The 22,070-nt window shown below is 34.8% G+C and overlaps 2 pseudogenes; both read left to right on the top strand.

Annotated features, from left to right (window-relative positions):
• The first annotated feature begins 6,219 nt into the window (after positions 1-6,219).
• On the top strand, positions 6,220-8,652 carry LOC120326600 (uracil-DNA glycosylase pseudogene; annotated as a pseudogene).
• An 11,564-nt stretch (positions 8,653-20,216) lies between these two features.
• Positions 20,217-20,918, top strand: LOC144422132 (uracil-DNA glycosylase pseudogene; annotated as a pseudogene).
• The last annotated feature ends 1,152 nt before the right edge of the window (positions 20,919-22,070 follow it).

Raw genomic sequence — 22,070 nt, forward strand, 5'->3', positions numbered from 1 at the left:
TGCGGATCAAATTTTCGATTATTGCAACTAAACTTTTCTCCGTCATGAAGATATCGAAATCTTACACTAAATGTATTTACAGTAGGATTTTTGCACGTTTCATTGAGTTTTTTGGTGTTTTTCTAGCTTGTTATAGCTTGATAAATAACAAATAATGATAATGTGTTTGGGAAATAAAAGTTTTTGTTTTTTATTGCACTGTTAATCTATTCTTGGCACTATTGTGGCCCGCGAACAATACAAAAAAAATAGTGTGGCCCGCGATGCCGACAACCTTTGACCACCTAGATGCTAGGACTTGGTTGGGATAGATTTCAAATCCAAGTTCATAGCTTTGAAATAATTTGATTCGATTGTGCAAATTAACCGAATGCGGACATTTGGCAACTCACTACTAGTGATATATAACGATTCTGATTGGGATATGCAGGAGACATTCCCAATAAATAGTCAAATAATGCAGAACGAAGGAATGAAGGCAGGGAAACTAACGGAAGACAACTTATAAAACTTCGTCCATGAAATAACTCACGTTTGCCTGAAACTTTAACATATTCAGAGCTATTTCATACTCCACCTCACTTATTTTATTTTGATCCGATCTGTCCGGTCATGCCTAGTCCAATTTCCAGCACATTCAGAGTCTAAGAATAGGTTCCCGTTACGTGTTAATATTTCATTGCCACGTTCTATTGTAAAAAATACAACTAATAAACAGAGCTTAAAGCAGGGTAGGTAAATATGAAAAAGCGTTTATAAAGGAGCTCCAGTACAACCGGTCCATATTGTACAACCGGTCGTCACAGGAATGACAAAATGAGTCGAGTTGAAATTAGTGATCATTTTTAAAATCAGTAAAACATTACAGAAACACAAAAGAAAATATAACAGATTAAACGACGCATTTCGCGTTCAAAGTATCTTTCACGTGTTTTGTTTGTGATAGGCACAATACAGAAATATACTAACGAGATATCGATAGGAGACCGCCGACTTATCGAGCTTCCGAAAAAAGTAGTTATTCAAATAATTAATTAAATATGAATTCGCTAATTATACGATATAATTCATCCAAAATCAATAGGCTTTTGGCCGAGATATGATGAATGCACACGCTAAAATTGGAGCGCTTTCGTGAGATATCGCGTAACATACGAAAGTGTCTAACAGACAACAGACAAACAAACAAACAGGCAAATATCTTTAAAATATTTACCGATCAAGATCGATAGTAATGGTAAGTTTAGTAAACATAGTTGAGTCCAACCAATAAAAAACAAGGGCTTGATTGGCTCATTCTATATGCATGGACCAAGATGGGTTTCCATTAGCATTTTTAATTGAGGGTGTGGCATAGGTGTTTCCACCAGTTTCATTCGTCTCTCCATCACCAGGAATCAATGAAGACCGACTAATCTTATCAGTGGTAAATGAAGATTCTGTCATCATACTGATTTCCACAATACTTAGAGTCAAAAGCGAAACAGGTCAGAATAATCTCATCGCGATGATGGAAAATGAATATTTTAGACGTGGCTGATTTATTCAACACGCAAGTCAGTGAAGAGTGTATGATTGTACAAACATGGCGGGTTATAAATTAACAAATATTTGTTGATATAAACTGAATTGAACGATAATCGTGAAAAACTTTGTGTAATTGACGTTAAACAGACTGTTACTTCAAACTTTGAAATCATTTTAATGATATTGAAGACTTTCTCTCTAAAATCAATTCTTTTGATTGAATACCAAAGGAAAAAATTCAGAATTCCAATCTACTATAAGAGACGCCTCACGAAATTGAGCCGCCACCAATAAATCTGCTGTGCGAAGCCTTACGGACAAATTTGTTCAATACGCGAAAAGCAAATAAAACAAAAGTATTTTCTCAATACGATGGCAATCTGTTGTGAAATATTTCAAATTCAGTGTTAAATTTTGTACGTTAAAGAGGCATGTCAGTCTGCTATAGAATTGCTACTTCGGGTCGCAATAAATCTCTGTAAGAGGGGACACCTTAAGGTACATCAGACCAACACTTACTCATTGATATGAGTTCAATATATTATGATTATCTGTTAAATTTTTTTAAATAAATTACATTCACAAATGATTTTTAAATAATAAACACGATTAAATGATAACACATTGCTCATATTCGGAACACTGACCAATAAGTACATACACATATCCTATTTCGGAATGCGTTCCAGCTCTCGCGTTGACGCAAAGTGGGTCGTTCATGTATTTCTGGATGAGTTTGGCCTCTGTGACATTTCCATACGTTGACGAAATTTTGGCGAAATACGTCATATGTTTCTGAAACTTGTCTCCCCATTCCTGGCTCTTTGGACGAGTGTCGCATATGTAGCGGGTATCTACTCTAGAAGCATATCCGATGTAGTAATACATGTTATTTTCTCTGGCCTCTTCGATACAGTCTTCGATTTCATATGGATCAACTTCTTGCATGTTTTGCGCGAGCGTGCAAGGATGCGCCGGTAGATCACTCACCGCCACTTCGCCCATATAAGATTGCTCTTGTCCCATTTTACTGATATTTAATGTTCAAAATCTGAAAGAGTTGAAAACAAAGCATTTTGGAGCAATAACAGCACAACGGGACGTTTCATGTGACATGGTATTGAAATGTGTCTCTATGGTGTTTATTTTATGATTGTCTCTACTTGCATAATATGTACCGATGGTGGGTACTGAGTTTTATTTACTAAGCCTTATGACATTTAAAAGTTGGCATTCGTAGCTCAACTGACTAATTTTTGTTGTTGTCTGCTTATATGAGACTAAATATTCTAGAAATTTCCATTCACACGGTCCCAGTATTCCAATTTATTTTTTTGTATTTGATTAGTTTGTTTAGATTGCGAATAACACTCAACTTTCGTATGTGATTATAAGTCGCAATACGGTTTGCTTTCTGAAACTTTTTTTTTATCAAACTGAAAACAGTCATCAATAAGGGTCCGGATGTATTGCTTGACTATATTTTCTGCGACTTTGGATGGTGTATCCCTGGAATACAAGCATACATAGAAAGAATAAAGATGACTATCATAAATGATTCGGGGGCTGTAAATACATTTTTTATAGTTTTTCTTCAGTTTGCATCCATATTACTTGGAGTTTCTCTTTCACACCAACGAGGTGTGTATTTTGTTTCTAATATATATTTATTTTAGGTTTTCTACTTTTTAATTATTCCTTTCTTTCCATGTTGTGTTAGACCGCAATGAAAGTTCTCTATAACCAATATTGTCGCGTCTCCCTTCACCATAAAATGTTATTCTTATTTTATTCTACACTGTACAATGTACGTTTCGTATTTTCATCACTGGCAGAATAATCAGTGACAGCTGAATCAACTGACAGAAATAGATAGGATAGGCCTTCGTGATGATTTAAACTGCTCGTTTATTTGATTAAAATTCAAACAAATATTTGAGTTGAAATGTTTGTTTTAAATTGAAGCCTTTGTACTAATTCTGGGGAAATACCCAAGCGGTTACTCAAAATATATTTACGGCATAATTTGAGAGTCAACATTAATTATGTAACATGGGAGTACGGACTCAGTGTAACTCTGTGCAGACTGCAAATCCGGAATCAATTTTTCCCCGATAATCACATGTTCTGTCCAATAATTGGAATTGATTTTTCAAACCATATTATTGCGAACGATTATAAATTGAATTTGAACATAATTTATTCATTTTAGTGAATTCTAGTTATTTTATAATATTTATGATTTTATTTTAAGCACTTTTGTCCCATCTTAACCATTGTTTTCTTGTTGATCTGCAATCTAATAAGTAGGAAATGGTCACTGGACCCCCCCATATCAACGTAGCAGGGTGAAAAATATACCTTCTCACTAACTCGTTTGAATTGAGTAGTTTATGTATCATAATCAAAATATTACGGAATTGATTCTCACATACTATTGTCCCCTGTGTAAGCCATGTAACATACTAAAAATATTGAGAACTTTTTGGAAAGCATAATTCATTTCTACATATTAGTGTTTGCTTGTCCAAGGTCTTGTTGTGAGAGAGGGCAAAAATTGATACCGTTTATGCACCGATTTCGTTCACCAACTTATAACAACAAGTTCTAACCATTCGGGACCGGTTTAAATTGACCTATCACTGGTGCGTAAGTGTTGTTCTTGTTTACTTCAAAACGGTTTCTTTTGTAAGTGCTCCGAGAAATTTATTGCAACACGATAATAATCAAACTCTAATTATATCAATCATATAGCAAATGTTTTATACTGGCACGCACAATTAGTGTTCACAATACAACACTGCATTTGATATATTTAACAAAGAATGACGTCAGAATTATGCAAACTCGACCCATAGCGAGATTGGCATGGTGTTGAAAATATACTTTCGTTTTATTTACGTTCATAAGGTGTCGCCCTGAAGGTTTATTGATGTACGGATGCATCGGCTCAAATTCGTCTGGCGTTCCATGGCTCAAGCTCTAAATTTTTCATTTGTTATCAGAATCAAAATAATTGGCTTCAGAAAAAAATACACCGATAGTATTAAAATGATTTCAAAGTTAGGAGTAAAAGTACGAATGTGAGCCGCAATGTATGTCCTTTTATTCCTTGAAAAAAGAAATGTTTGGCACGATTATCATTGCATTCGGTGTAAACAGATACACCAACTAAATCTCTTTATTGAAATTGAATTGTCGTCGACTCAAGTCAACATTTACCGAAGACTCGAGGTGATCCTAATAGAATGGATTATTCATCAACTGACTGCCAGTGAGACGTAGGGTTAATTTTTTCTTTCTTGAAAGTATTTATTGACGCTTTGTATGTAAATTATGACTAGTACTAATGCGACGAAAACGGATAAGGCACCTCCCTCGGGATATCATATATGACCAGCCTTGAAACTTTTTTCAGATTGCCGTTCGAAAAATTTGTTTATCCAACTCAATTGGCAGAGCTTCGTGATAAAGCCTGATTTTCTTTGTTTTGCTAACGTGATATTGTGTGACAACGAATTCGGAGGTATTACGTGTGATGTTAAAAGATGAGAGATCGGATTTGGTTTACCCTTGTTTTGTTTAGCTGACAGAAGGAAAAATTCAAAGGATAGAAGGAATACAAATAAATAATTACGTCATGGGAACGTCTACGGTTGTCGCGAAATTAGTATTCAATTAACCCTGAGAAAAATATCAGATGTTGGTTATAAAACACTCAGTTTCATTATGAACGAACAATTTGTCGACTGCGGTTTCGCGCAAGCAGCAGGCTTGATAAAAATATGAGTCGTTAGTGAGGGTAGATTTTGAAAAGTGAAATAAAAAAAGAAAGATTCTGGCAGTCGGTCATAGTTGATACAATCTCATTTACAACGTATGTTTTATCAAAATATATGTCAGGACAGAGTTGTGTGCAAAATGGCTCATCAAAGAGAAAATTACTAATTCATTACAGACGCGTTTTCTGTTGAGAAATAAATTCCTGTTTCCCCCGCTAATCAAATCCAACAATAAAAGAAATTAGCCATTGATTTATAACTTTACAATTATAGTTTTGGTTCGACATTCTGGCTGTCAAACTGGGGGGTTTCAAGTTTAATTACTTTGTGAGATTGTGATTCAATCTATATGTTTACTTTTGTGCATTGCTTGTATTTAAGGAACAAATAAAACAGAAACAATTGAATGGTATCAGCTGTTGTTTTAAATTAGCAAAGACATCCCTGTTTAAACATGCTAAACTCCTGATTGAAATATAATTAATTAAGTTATTTGAATCCTGTGAGGAATAATTATGTACATCGAAGTTGTCAGTTTAGTATTTTATTTACCAGATACGCCAATGATTATGTAGGAGAGAATTGCTTGATTCTTCGCAGTCGAATGGCATTAGTAACCGCTGAGAACTCATTCCTGATATTGAGTTTATATAATTTACAATGAGTACCAATCCTGATTGCCTGTTCACCAAGTCGCGTCTAGTAATAAGCAGATACGTACATTAACTCAAGGCTGATACTTTCCTGCGTTAGGTTATTTACCCACTTTCTCTGTTTATATTAGTAAGTAATTGATAATTAGTGGTTATATTAACAAATAAATTTGGGGTAATAACATGGATTAACCTAACATAAACAGATTCAAAGAAAAATAGTGGCCGGGCCATAACAACCGTATAGCAGTCATGTTTATTTCTCCTAATACTTACGCAAAATCATGAGAGCATCGAGAGTCTTCAGCTTTTTTGGTGTCTTGATCGGATTCGTCAGTACAGAACAATCTTTGAAAGATATTTGTCGCCAAGTCAGCAATATTTTTACGACTTAATCCTGGGATTATATTCAAAATGTATCCAGGGTCGGGATGGAAAACAAAAACGAAAATCCCGGTGGTTTTTCATTGCGCGCGGCGTATTTCCAGCATATTTTCCAATACATTCCGGGAAAATTCGGTAAAACTTAGCTAATCAAGTAGCGTAATTGCTTTAGTAACTCTTGGAATATAATTTTATAGTGATTTGGAATATCCTTGTTTGGAGTGAAACTCGAAACAGCCTACGGGAAGAACATGTAATTTTATTTGCGATCCCATCGTATGTGCACCAAGATGGCGGACACCGGAACGTAGTCTGTGTACCAGGTTAGATTTGGGACAAAATTGTATTCCAATTTTTCTTATTTTGTTTTCTAGAATGTCGAATAGTCCAATGCCTCCTATGAAGTAAAATAATCCAATGAATTCTATGGTGGCGTATTTTCATATGCATCTCATGATGGACAAGTATCATGCGCGTTTTATGGAGTCGATTTATGATACGCGTTTTATGATGGAGAAGGATCATATGCGTCTTATGTTGGAGAATTATAAATTGCGTCTTATGTTGGAGAATTATCATATGTGTTTTATGGAGTCGCCTTATAATATGCGTTTTATGATAGAGCATTATCAAATGCGTTTTATGATAGAGCATCGTCATATGCTCCTTATGATGTCGAATTATCATATGTGTCGTATGATGAAGAATCTTGAGATGTTCAATTATCATTTGCGTCTTATGGTGGAGAATTATCAAAATCCTTCTATGATGCCGGAGTATACTGATTTACGATTTAGATATTTGAGTACTGTCGAAGAGTCATGGAAACCAGTATTGGCATCAGAGTTATATGAGCAGTATTTCATTAACTTGGGTGATTTCTTAACAAAAGAGAAAGAGGAATTTGGAAATACAATTTATCCTCCCGAAGAAGAAGTATTCGCTTGGACACAATACTGCGGTATACAACATGTCAAGGTTGTTATTATTGGTCAGGATCCTTATCCTGGAGAAGGTCAAGCGCACGGACTGAGTTTTAGTGTAAAAGGTCTTCAGACACTACCACCAGAAAGATCTATAAAGAATTGAAAACTAATATTCGAGGATTTGAACCGCCCAACCATGGTGATTTAACTTCATGGGCAAAACAATGTGTTTTGCTCTTGAACTCATGTCTGACGGTTCGAGCCAAAGAAGCAGGATCACACAAAAATCAAGGATGGGAGGTATTTACTGATGCTGTAATTCGTCATTTGAATGATAATTACCGCAATATTGTATTCATGCTCTGGGGAGACAAAGCTAAAATGAAGAAAATATTTATAAATGAGAATAAACATCTTGTATTGTGTTGTGATCACCCTACTTTTATACCTCAAACAGATGGGGGGAAGAAGGAAAAAAGGGAACATCCTTTTCTCGGTTGCAAACATTTTTCGCAAGCTAACGAATATTTATCAAATCATAGAGGAATAATTGGATGGATCAATTGGACACGAAGATATTGAGATTCTATCGAGGAATTTTGGAAAACAGTTTAGGAATCGGAATTTGTTCAAAGATGACAGTGACTTGCGTGACTTCTTAACGGCGAGGGAATATTAATATACAATTTCTTTTGAAAAAAAGTATTAGCTTGGGCCGGTGATGAATACGGTGGAATAGAAAATGTTAAAGTCGTTATTGTTGATCATGATCTTTATCCGGGGGAAGGACAAGCACATGGACTGAGTTTCAGCGTAAAAGGTCTTCACAAAACTACCAGCATCACTAAGAAAGATCTAAGAAAAATTGGATCATGAGGATATTGTGTTTGTATATCCCAGCAATGGTGATTTAACTTCATGGGCAGAGCAAGGTGTTTTGCTTTTGAACTCATATCTCACGGACCACGGTTCGACATGAAGAACTAGAATCGCACAAAAATCAAGAATGGGAGATACTGACCAATGCTGTAGTTCGTCATTTGAATGATAATTACAGCAATATTGTATTCATGCTCTGGGGAGAAAAAGCTCAAATGAAGAAAATATTTATAAATGAGGAAAAACAGCTTGTTTTGTGTTGTGGCCACCCTGCTCCTTCAGACGGTTACACTATGTTTCGTGGTTGCAGGCATTTTTCCAAAGCTCATCTCCAGATTTGTTTATATCTATCTGTCTATTTTCTTGTATATTATTATACATCGTTGTTTGAACATTTCTATTTTGCAAAATTGTGTTTTGAAAATGTATGGTCATAAATTTCATATTCTCCTGATTATTTTTTTTATTTTTTTTCATTAGCATATGTTAAAACTCAACTAAAAAATTTATATTGTGTGCGATATTATTGATCAATAATTTAAATTCATAAATGCATTGCATGTTTTCTTTATTATTATCATTATTTATATTATCTTTATTATATTTTAAGAAATTAATATATTTTGAAAAATAAAAAAATTTTAAATCTAAAAACAATTAAAAAAAAAGTATATATATATTCTGTGTAGTATAGTATGTGTTACTATTATTAATTGTTATTGTTTTCAATCGCTTCTGGTACCGATTTTAATTCACAAACAAAGCGTATGCTTTTTGTTTATTATTTTCTCATTATTACATTTTAATATCCTTACAAAAAAATTATATAATTTTTAAAACCATCAAATTTGATATAGCGTGTGTTATTTAGTTCATGATTAGTTGGCAATTTAGTTTATCTATATATCACAAGTAAAGCAATTATTTACTTATTTCATTCAACAATTTTTAACCAAATATTAGATGTGGTTACGATGAAACCTGAGTTAGCTCACCATGGACCGTTACCCTTATTTTTATTCTCTTGCCTGACAAATCAGTGCCGCCATTTTGTTTTATTGCCACGGGCAGATTACATTTTAATATTCTGGAATTCAAGAAAATTTCTTTGAGCCACAATTTTTAACAGTTAATATTTAAATTCTCCAGTTCCTAACAGTGTGAAACCTTGATAACGTGTAAAGATAAAGTCACCTAGTTTTATGTTTGTGACTTTTGACATCAGTGCCTCAAACATTATTATCAGTTATTTCCAGTCAATATTTCGAATGCAACTTATATTCTGTATTCCAATGCATGCATTATGGTTATAACTTGTATATATTCTCATTTTATCTGTTACTTTGAACAATTCAATTCGATTGTGCAAATTTTACAATATATGGACATTTGGAAACTCATTACTGAGTGATATATAACGATTCTCACTGGGTTCGCTATAAACAGTCAATAGTGCAGGAAAAAAAAGGGAGGCAGAGAAGCTAGAGGCAGTTCCCTATAAAAATACGACTCTAAAACATGTGTGCCTTAGAACTTTGGTTACCGCTAGGGAGTGGACACCAGGATATTGTATTAGTATCGTCCGACTTGAAGCTCAGGCGGCAAAGATCTCTCTCTGCCCAAAAGTCAAATCTGAACTTTGTTGAGAAAGAAGGCTACTGCAAAAATATAATAATTTTGCCTCTGAAATACCTCCAATTGTGGATAAATTTTTAGTTATCCGTTCCATCATTGATAAGATTAGGATGTTTATTTACTTTAGAACAGGGGTTCCCGAACCGCGTCCCGCGTTACGATTTAAAATGACACGTCGAGCTTAAGTGAAATAGTGTTCCCATTCCAATTTTTGCCCGCGGCCAATAAACTTTCGGAACCCCTGCTTTAGAATGAGACCCCGAGAACACCTCCATAACGCACAATTGGATAATAAGGGAGTAAAGTTAAATGCCATGCAAACGAATGATCCGTATCCCGAAGTCTGGCAACGGCACCTGCTCAACCAAGAATATTTTCAGTTATTTATAGAGTTTCCGTGACTCGAAAAACAGTTTCAATGTTGGGACAATCCCCTGTTCAGATACTAAGATTCCATATTTTTTGAAATTCGTATTCTCCCGTTGACCAATTTTCTTCTTTATCGGGCTGTTTCAAACACAATACGTGGCAGGACCGAAACATGACTTTTGGAGGTCCTCAGCACTGATATTGATGCTCTTTATATAAAAATTATTTATTATAAAACTGGTATTTTATACTATCTGAAATTCAGTAATTAAGCAAGATTTCATATTTGTCGAAATCGCATTCTTCTTTAACCAATTTGCTTATCGGGCGGTTGCAAACACATTACGTGATGGCGGTGCCGGATCATGCCTTCAGAGGCCCTAGGGCCTAGGCACTTCAGATTTTGGTGTCCTATATATAAAATAATAATAAGTATGAAACTGGTATTCTATGTATTCTGAAATTAAATAAGTAAGTGTCACTATTCATTACTAATTAAGGGCCAAGTTACGATTTACGGTATTTGCATTATATTTTTGGAAACAGTTCTCATACTTAAAAACGCTGTTGGAGGGGATTTAAGATGATAGCCTACACGAGAACTTCATTTCAACCGGGCCACCGTTGAGGTCTACGTCGTCTGACCAACTTGAATTGCTTCATTAAACACTGAGGCACCATTAGCAATTCGCCTATTTTCCCTTGGTGCCGAAGCACGTGCTCTTTTTGCCCAATGGTTAATCCGGCAATGCGCGGGGGTCAAAGGTTGAAATTACCCGATCATCTGCAGACCTTCGTTGACGTCGTGGGTTTTCTGCGTGCGTAAGAATCGAGCTTTTCTCAAGTACTTGTTCGTATTGCACAACCGGTGAGAACAGAAATGACACAACAATACGAGTTGAATTTATTGATCAATTTTAACAGTGAGCAAATATATTTTTTAGTGGTACAAAAAATATTGAACAGATAAAAACAACGTATATTCGCATTCAAAGTATTTAAAGTATCTTTCACGTATTTTGTTTGTAATGGGCGCAATACAAAACTATACTAATAATAAGTTTGGTGAAACATACTGGAGTCGGACCATTAAAAACAAGGGCTTGATTGTGTCATTGCTCTCCAGGGCTCAGAACGGGTTCTATATGCATGGGTCACGCATTATGGAGGGTTGCCACAAGCATGTTTAATTGAGGGTGTGACTTGGGCGTTATAACATGTACTCTTCATTATTAGGAATCATTGGAGCCTATAGGGAAGCCGGAATGTTCATATCAAAGGGAAGGTTGGTGCTGCCATCTTACGCGTGGCTGATTTCTCTCACACTGGGAGTCAATGAAGCGTGGCTGGTCAGAATAATATCATCATATTGGTGAAACTCAATGCTGCTATTTCACACGTGGCTGATTATTCAACACGCAAGTCAGCGCAGAGTGTATAGTTGAAATAATATGGCGGGATATAAAGTAACAAATATTTGCTGGTATACCGTGTTTCCCCGAAAATAAGACTGGATCTTATTTCAATTTTCTTTCGAAAAATAAAACTAGGGCTTATTTTTGGGGGAAGGTCTTTTATTTTCATTTGTCCAAAATAAAATTACAAAGTAGATTTTGCAAGATTTCTCGCTATCAAGATGGTCAAGAAATTCGCGCTATCGACTAGGTCTTATTCTAAGAAAAAAACGGTACTATTAAAATAATCTGGCTTCGCCCTCTTAGTGATATAACAATCTTAAAACAACGACAAGCCGCAGGTAAATGACGCTGAGAACCTATGGACGAGTGGTGAAGCATTTCGAAGTAGCTCTGGTTAATACTATGCTCATTGTCACTTTCAGATTTAACGTGAAAGATTCGAGAACTAACCTGAAGTTGTAAGTCGCAAATGGCCCAACCCTAACCTGGTACACATACTACGCCATCTTGGTACGCATACTACATGAGCACCAAAATTTCACGCACATATGTTTAGGACACTATTTTCATAGGACACTTGCCCCTATCTTCTCTGTCCTTTTTTGTAGTATTGACTTTTTATAGCAAACCCGGTAAGAATCGTTATATATCACTCAGTAATGCATTTCCAAATGTCTATATATTGAAAAATTTGCACAATCAAATTGAATTATACCAAGTAACAGATGAAATGGGAATATATACAAGTTATAATCATAATGCATGCATTGGAATACAGAATATAAGTTTAATTTGAAATATTGACTGGAAATAACCGGCAATAATGTTAAGGCACTGAAGTTAAAAGTTACAAACATAAACTAGGTGACAGATATTTACATGTTATCAAGATATCACACCGCTAGGAACTTGAGATTTTGAATATTAGTTGTTAACGAACTATGTAAATTAAATCTCCTCGTTGAGTGAAATAATATTCTGAAGTTTCGTATATCAAAATGTAATCGGCTGACAATAAAGCAAAATGGCGGCTTGGATTTATTGGGTAAGAGCAGAAAAATAAAAGTAACGGTCTACGGTTAGCAAACCCTAGTGTTAATAAAACTACGTATAAATTGAGTTCTTTACTTGTAAATCTATAGATAAACTAAATTGCCAACTAAACATAAACTAAATAACACACGCTACATGAATTTTTATGGTTTTTAAAATTTTGTATTTTTTTTGTAAGATTTTAAATGTAATAATAAGAAAAATAATAAGGTAAAGAGCATGTGATTCATGTAAAAATTGAAATCAGTATCAGAAGCTTCTAAACTCGAAATCATTGATTAATAGTAAACACATAATACATACTATTTATTTTAAAATACCGTTTGAAAATATGCAATTTTTTAGTTGGATTTTGAAATGTAATAAAAATAATGAGCAAGAAGCGATACATGAGCACACATTATATATATATATATTAGACAATTCTTGGTTGAATCAGCGGTGCAAAACGGGGGTTCCGCGGGGTTAACATAGCAGTCGGAGGGGAGGGGGTTGCACAATACTAGGCGCAAAACTAATTTCACTTCTCCCCAGACAAGAAAATTCCCCGCTTTTCTTAGTTCCAATCCTTGATACCAGTTACCAGTCCATGTCAGGTATTGGATTAGTAAGTCAGTTATTTATTTTCGGAAGCATGGACATGGAGTTACCAATGCATCTTCCTGCCATCATTTTCACTTCACTTAAATCCTAATACAGTAATATCTCGGTAGTCAAACGACTCGATACTCGAAAAATTTGGTAGTAAACCAAAATATTCTATTCAAAAATGCTTCGGTGTGCACCGAGTGCACATCATATATTTTGGGCAATTCTTGGTTGAATCCGCGCTGCAAAACGGGGGAATATTTAAAAAATAATATTTTATAAATCGAAAGTTCATTGCCGTCGTGATATTAAGGTAAACCCCATCAATAAAGTTGGGGTAATGGCTGGAATAGTGTGGGAACAGGTGGGGAAATAGGTGTGAGAACTGTAACTGCCATATAATTCTTTTGCTGATTATTCACACTTCTATGATGATAGAAGAGTGACAAAAACCATTCTGAAACGAGAAGAGGACACGACGCTTGATCTCTTATATCTGCATACGCAATGTAGTTTTTGAAATATCTATCCTTATTCGGTGGTTGAATTTGTGACGTACTCGGCTGATACCCGTGTAAAGAAATGAAAAATAACTTTCCACTGTACTCTTCACTGTTCATTATTTCATTTAGCTTGAAAACCATCTCAGCCATTGAAATCTCAGGAAACGCGGAGCCCATTTTTATCAGGCTTGGATATTCACTAATAAATTTGCGAGGCTACTCGAAGTTGTTTAACATTCTGTCTTTGAATCGAATACTTGAATCGAATACTAAAATGAATTTACTAATAAATTTATGAGTTCCATTTTTTTTTTGGATAATCCTATATTATTACGGCGTATTGCCAGAATATTTTTCTTTAATTTCTATATTCAAAAAATCTACCCCAACAACGTCTTATATTTCCATCAAGCCTGCTTATGTTGGCAACACAGTCGCCCGCCCTCAACACGGAATGTCCGTTCCCTGATACAACTGAGTGTTATTCCCGATAAGCAGTAAATTCAAGTACATTTTACGGTAACTTAGGTATATGAATTTCAAGGAATAGACTGATTTTTCCAAGTACGTTATCAAAAAAAATATTCACCCGACTAATAAAATAAGTTCAGAGCAAGTCTGTTCATAAGATTACTTAGTCAAAAGAGTTTACCTCAGAGAAGAATACCGTTTAGAATGCCAAACAGATTGGGTCAGCGCTACTATGACGTGAGGACCATGCATCCATTCCATATACGACATTGAACATGTTTTGAAACCAGGCCAATTACAGGCCTATGTCCTATAGCTTTACATACGTTTCTGTTTCTGCAATTTTGCATTGCATGACGTAATAATTGATATACCTTTAATATACGAGGCAATTTTAGAAGAACATAATAATTTAGCCTCTGAAATAGCTCCACTTGCGAATTATTTTTAGCTTTCATGGTTCCCCTTCATTGATAATATTGAGATATTTATTTTCTTTGGAATGGGATTTGTGCAATACTGCACCGTGAGGTAATAAAGGAGTGGAGTTAAATGTCATGCAAACGAATGAACCGAATCCCCGAAGTCTGGTAACGTTACGTGCTCAACAAAAAATATTTTCATAAACCTTTTTTTACAGACCTTTCGTGACTAGAAAAAACAGTTTCAATGTTGGGAAATCCCCTTTTCTGAAACTAGGATTTCATAATTTAACATGTCACAGGAGAGCTGAAACGGGCAAACTACGGCCCGCGGGCCAAATCCTGCCTGATGGCTAATTCGATCTGGCCCGCCTGATGCTGCCACAAGTAAACTAAAACCAAATTTTGATGTTTTAGATAAATAAAAAAAAAAAGGGAACTGATGGGTATGCCAATATAATTAGTTTTGGCATGAGACTTATTGTTTTCTACTTTTGCTTTTGTAACACTGTGAATATTGTTAATAAAACGTAACTTAAATCGCCCGCCAGTCTGGATGTGGTAGAATTTTTTATCCCCTGGGTAAAAAACCTTGCTCACCCCTTCATTAGAGTCTTGTTTGAAAGAAAGAACACGGCTTGCGCGCATAAAAGCATTTCTAAAGATTTCCTGATTTCTCTCAAGAGTTTTTTTTTTCTTATTGAACACCAGGCCCGCTCAAAAACGACAAAATGATACAAGTTGAATTTACTGATCATTTTTAAAATTGATTAAACAATGTTGACAATTCGATTCAACTATTGTAGAATATTCTAGAACAGTAAATAATTTTACATTGCCCATCCCTAGGTGCAACTCTTTATTTGGTGGAATTTCGGGTTTATCTCGTTGGAGCGAAAGCCGATAAGATGACCTACTCACATGCGTACCAAGCCACTCGCCCAGTTACCTGTTCATGCCGAGTATGGTATTATTTAGCCAGTCGTTTGTTTCAGATACATGGACTTAATGGTCCTAATTAATTATCTTTTCTGTTTCTATAGCGTTTACAATTCGGCTTTAATCTTCTAGAATTTATTGAAAGTAAAAGAATCGCCTCGGCTGCGTGGCGCATCGTGCTAAGCCCTAGGAATTAGCTCGTCACGCATCTCTTCACCAAAGATATTTTACACATTAAGCAGGAATTTAGAAACAATATTTATCAGAGATGCCATTTGTATCTTTAGGTGCACAAAGTTCAATATTATTGGAAAAATAAATTCCCTTCGTGATGAAGCCAGATTTTCTTTGTTTTGCTAACGTGATATTGCGTGACATCGAATTCGGAGGTATTACGTATGACTATAAAAGGTCGGTTATGGATGAGTTCGCGTCTAACGCCGAATTTTTTCCCTCGTTTTGCCTCACTGACAAACGAAAAAATACAAAGTATAAAAAAATACGAGTAAGTGAGTGCTTCATTAGAACGTCTACGTTTGTCGAGAAATTAGTATTCAATTTCACCTTGAAGATTTCAGATGTTGATTATAGAATACTCAGTTGTAGTAGAGACCGGACACTCCGTGTTGAGGGCGGGCGACTGCAGTTTCGCACAAGCAGCAGACTTGATAAAAATATAGGATGTTGTTGAGGGTAGATTTTGAAAGTGTGAAATCAAAAAAGGAAGACTCTGGCAATAGGTCATAGTAGATACAATCTCTTAGTATTATGTGAAAAATCGTTGAATAGAATAGGTAAATAAATGTTTCATTGTGGATATGTAGATGAAGTAAATTGCCAACTAATCATGAACTAAATAATATATACGCTATATCAATTTTTATGGTTTTTTGAAATTTTGTAAGATTTTAGATGTAATATCGAGATAACTAATAAAGTAAAAAGCGTGAGATTCATATCGTGTATAAATTAAAATTAATATCGAAAGCTTTTAAAATAGAATTCATTGATACTTATAAACACATACTATATACTATTTTGTTACTCCCAAAGTATGTGTCAGTGTTAGCCAAGTGAATATCCATCTCCCTGTCCATAGGTTTCAGTCGCTTCACATAAATTGATGTAAAATAGGGAAACAAAATTAGATATCTCCATATTGGTACACATACTTCAGGAGAGCCCTAATTATTATATTTTTTTTATCAATTATATATTTATAATTATATAAGACTTATATATTTTAGGGAATTCGTGGTTGAGTCCGCGGTGCAAAATTGCGACATAAAATCGAGCAGCAGAGCCAATAGGAAAATGTACAAATTAGTACGTTTGCTAAGGGCATTTCGATACAACTGTGTCATGTCATACAGCTTTATATAAATTCAAGATAGGATCAGTGGGTTGTTCTGCAAAACACTCGGCGGTGCAGAATGAAAAGTCGCTTCCGGATTGAAAAGCGTATTGCAATCTGTTTCTATAAAGTTTTCATTGATTTAAACCAAATTGTAAAAAATAGACCGGTCTTGAATGAAGCTGTTTTAAGATTGTTGCCATGTTTATTATTGCTGTAAACCGAATTGATTGAATAGCAGCTTTTGTAAGATTGTTGAGTGAAAGATTGTTCAATATTTTTTGAGTTCGATTCCGTGCTCAAACGGCAAATATATTTTCATTTAGAAACTCCGAATTTTTATAAAAAGCGATTTTGTCACTACAAAACTTCTTGTCTAATAATACACGGATGAAAACGCCTGTTGGTGCAAATATCTATGAGTAATGCTCTTTGTGGAAGATTCCACCTAATCGCTCTTCCGCCTTTCCTTACCAAGTATTCGTTAGCTTCAGAAAAATGCTTGCAACAAAGAAACAAATTGTATCCGCTTGGAGGAGCTGGCTGGCCATAACACAATACAAGATGTTTTTCACCATCAAGCCATATATTAAAATACGTGCTGGAATTCGAATGCGCCAGAGAGAAAAACTTGCGTCACATGCAGGGACGTTTCAAACTTTTTTACTACCCCGTGCAAGTTTTTCATTGTATTCCCCTTATACCTAACTTCAAAAATAATGAGAGGGATAAAAAAAATTATATATGTTAAAAACACGAGTTTGAATCAATCATTGATCAATTAAGAGTGAAATATTTGTATTTGTATCATTTCAATCATCTAACTAAGCAACAAACCCACCCATAAATCATGCATCCCGGGGCGGCTACCCCTAATGCCCCCACCTAGACACCCCCCTGGTTATATGTTACACACAACTTTATAGAAATGGACCTTTCCCAATCCGCAATTTTTAAGGAGTTTTTAATGATACCTTAATATATCATCTTGCAGAACACTCCAAGTTGTATTCAGAATGGAAACTCGGAATTATGTTTTGCTTTGAAAGTTTGACAAAATATGTAATGGGTGGAATTGCATAAAACTCTTGGAGTTTATGCTTGAAAGCAAAGTATGAGTTGGAAAAATAAAAATATATATTATGTTGATAATAAATCTTGCTATGCACTTGATTTTTAACATTGTGAAATGTGAATTTCAAAATTTATATTTAAAAATCTACAAAGTATGGCCTCTCGTCCGGTTACCAATCCATGTCGAGATAGGATTAGTTAGTTATTTGTTTTCGGAAGCATGGACTTGGCTAGCCAGTTATATGTTTCAGATACATGGACGGCGTTTACAATTCCGTTTTTAATCTTCAAGAATTTATTGGAAGTGAAAGACTCGGCTCGCCTCATGGCGCATCGTCCTAAGCGTTAGAAATACGCTCACCACCGCATCTCTGCGCCAAATATATTTTACACATTGATCAGCAACTTAGAAACAATTTTCATATTTATCAGAGATGTCATTTGTATCTTGAGGTTCTTAAAGTTCAATATTATTTGAAAAGTGAATTGCCTTCGTGATAAAGCCAGATTTTCTTTGTTTTGCTAACAACAAATTCGGAGATATTGCGTATGATGATAAAAGTTCTGAGATGGATGAGGTCGCGTTCAACGCCGAATTGTTTGTTTACCCTCGTTTTGTTTCGCTGACAAAAGGAAGAATACAAAGGATAGAAAAAAATACAAGTTAATGATTGTGTCATGGGAACGTCAACTCGTTTTCTTCTATCGCTATTTTATACCTATACGTGAATTGTTGTGTTCTCATTCAAATATTGTTTTTTTACAAATATTGATCGACGTGATTACTAGAATAGACATTAATCTGGCGGACCATTCAACTGAAATATGTTCGATTTTTCAAACAGTTTTATTGGGTTCTATTAGAATACATTTTAATACACAAGATATAAAGGGCACGGAAACAGACGCCAGACACCAAACTGATTAAAAAAAAACACGTTAAATTAAATTTACTGCAAAATGTCAGGTAAACTGCAGCTCAAATCTCAAATCAGTGCAAGTTATTCTCCCCGTTCGTTATAAGTATATACATAAAGTCGTATTTTTGAAATATGTTTTACCATTCACAATTGAGAAATTTATTTAATCTATAAACGAAAATTCAGAATATCATTTTATCGAACGAGGTTTTCCCAACGATTGAAAATAAAATACCTTCGTGCAGATTGATTTGTCTAATTTGAAGAACTCTATCAATCTAACAATAAAAATATCCAAAATTAAAACACCCGTTTCGGTTCGCGTCCAGCGCTGATTTGTTTACCCACGTTTTGTCTCGTTGACAAAATAAAAATGATTACAAAGGATAAAAAATAGGAGTAAATGATTGTGCCATGGGAACGTCTACAGTTGTCGAGAAATTAGTATTCAATTTACTTTGAAGATTTCAGATGTTTGTTATAAAATAATCAGTTGTGTTAGGGAACGGACACTCCGTGTTGAAGGCGGGCGACTGTGTTGCTAGCATAACAGGCTTGTTGAAAATATAAGACGTTGTTGAGGGTAGATTTTGAAAGTGTGAAATCAAAAATGAAGACTCTGGCAATAGGTCATAGTAGATACAATCTCATTTACAACGTATGTCTTATTAAAATCTATGTCAGGACAGAGCTGTGCGCAAAATGGCTCATCAAAGCGAAAAATACTAATTCATTACAGACGCGTTTTCTGTTGAGAAATAAATTCCTGTTTCCCCCGCTAATTAAATCCAACACTAAAAGAAATTATTAGCTGATTTACAATTTTACAATTATAGTTTTAGTTCGACATGCTGCCTGTCAATCTGGTGGGTTTCAAGTTTAGTTATTTTGTTAGATTGTGATTCATTCTATATGTTAACTTCCGTCCATTGCTTGTATTTAAGGAACAAATAAAGGGAGACAATTGAATGGTATCAGCTGTTGTATTAAATTAGCAAAGATATCCCAAATTGAACAAGCTAAACTCGAGATTGAAATATATTTAATCAAACTTGAGTTCAGTAAGCTAATTAAGTAGCGTAATTGTCTCAGCAACTGTCCGAGTCTGATTATGTACTCTTTCAGTGAAATTTCAAACAGCCCACGGTAACAATTTATGATTTTTCTGCTAATAATATCCGAGTCCACTGATCATGTAAATGAGGCATCAGCTGCAAGCAAGTAAGAATGCTTGAATCAATAGTACATATATATTAATTGATTAATTTCAGATGTTATAGCTTAAAGTTAGCAAATAAATATATATATCGTGGAATAACATGGATTTACGTAAAGAATTTTCGGATTCTGTCGGGGAATCTTGGAAACCAGTATTAAAATCAGATTTCGATAAGCAGTATTTTATCAACTTGTGTAATTTCTTAGCGAATGAGAAATGTAACAACATTATTATTTATCCGCCTATTGAAAACGTATTTTCTTGGACACGATACTGTACACCCGGTGAAGTTAAAGTTGTTATTGTTGGTCAAGATCCTTATCCAGAGAAAGGACAAGCACATGGACTGAGTTTTAGTTTTATGGAAAGTGGGAAACTTCCAGAGTCCCTGATAATGATCTTTAAAGAATTGCAAAGAGATATTCCTGGATTTGAACTTCCCAGTCATGGTGATTTAACTTCATGGGCAAAGCAAGGTGTTTTGCTTTTAAATTCAATTCTGACGGTTCGAGATGGAGAAGCAGGATCGCACAAAAAGAAAGGATGGGAGGAGTTTACTGATGTTGTAATTCGTTATTTGAATGATAATTACAGCGGAATTGTATTCATGCTCTGGGGTGTCCCAGCTCGAGAGAAAGGTAAATTACTAGATAAGGAAAAACATTTTGTATTGGAATGTGGCCACCCAGCTCCTCCAGGCGGATACACATTGTTTCGTGGTTGCAAGCATTTTTCCAAAGCTAACAAATACTTGGAAAAGCAACGCAAAGGAACGATTGATTGGAAACTTCCCAAAAGATAGGTATAAGCACCAATAGATATTTGTGCTCGTGAACATATTCCACATGGACATTTGCACCAACAGGCATTTGCATCTGTATAATATTAGACAAGAAGTTTAGTTGTGACAAAACCGCTTTTAATAAAAATTCGGCGTTTCTAAATGAAAATATTCAAAATGAATTTGCCATATGAGAACTAAACTTCAACTGAACCACTATCGCCTTAAGAAACAATCTTTCAAGCAATGATTTCGCAAAAGCTTCGATTTAATCAATTCGGTTCACATCAAACATGGCAACAATCTTGAAACAGCTTCATTCGAGGCCGATCCATTTTTTACAATTTGGCTCAACTTAATGAGAACTTGAATGAACCAGAACAGTTGCAATAAGCTTTTCAATCCACAAGCGACTTTTCATTCTGCACCGCCGAGTGTTATTGCAGAACAACCCACTGATCCTGTTTTGAATATTTATAAAACTTCTGTATGCCGCCAGTTGCATTGAAATGCTCTTAGCAAACGCTCTATTCTGTGCATTTTGCTGTTTTCCCTGCCGCCCGATTTTTATGTAGAAACTTGCACTGCGGATTCAACCAAGAATTGCCTGAAAATATATTATGTTTGCTTATGTATATCGCTTTTTACTCATTATTTACATTACATTTTAAAATTAAACTAAATAATACCAAATTTTCAAACATTAAATCCAAAAAAAAAAGTATATATTATGTGTTTAAATTTAATCAATATTAGATGTAGATACGGTAACACTTAGTTTAGCTCACCGTGGACCCTTTACATTTTTTTTGCTCTTATCTGACAAATTAGTGACGTCATTTTGTTTTCTTGTCACCCGATTGCAATTTAATATAGGAAAATTCAGAATATAATTTCACCCAACAAGAAAATTTTTTAACGAACTAAAATTGTTAACAAATAATATTCAATTCTAAAGTTACTAGTGGTGTGAAATCTCGATAGTGTTGAAAAAATAGTCACCTAGTTTTATGTTTGTGACTTTTGATAATCAGTGCTTTAACATCATCATCGATTATTTGTTTTCAATATTTAATATTCATATGTTATGGTTATAACTTGTATTTTGATTTCGTCTGTTACTTTAAATAATTCGATTGCGCAACTTTTACAATATACGAAATGCCTTTTTAC

Source organism: Styela clava, chromosome 4 (assembly GCF_964204865.1).
Source record: "Styela clava chromosome 4, kaStyClav1.hap1.2, whole genome shotgun sequence".
Taxonomy (NCBI): domain Eukaryota; kingdom Metazoa; phylum Chordata; class Ascidiacea; order Stolidobranchia; family Styelidae; genus Styela; species Styela clava.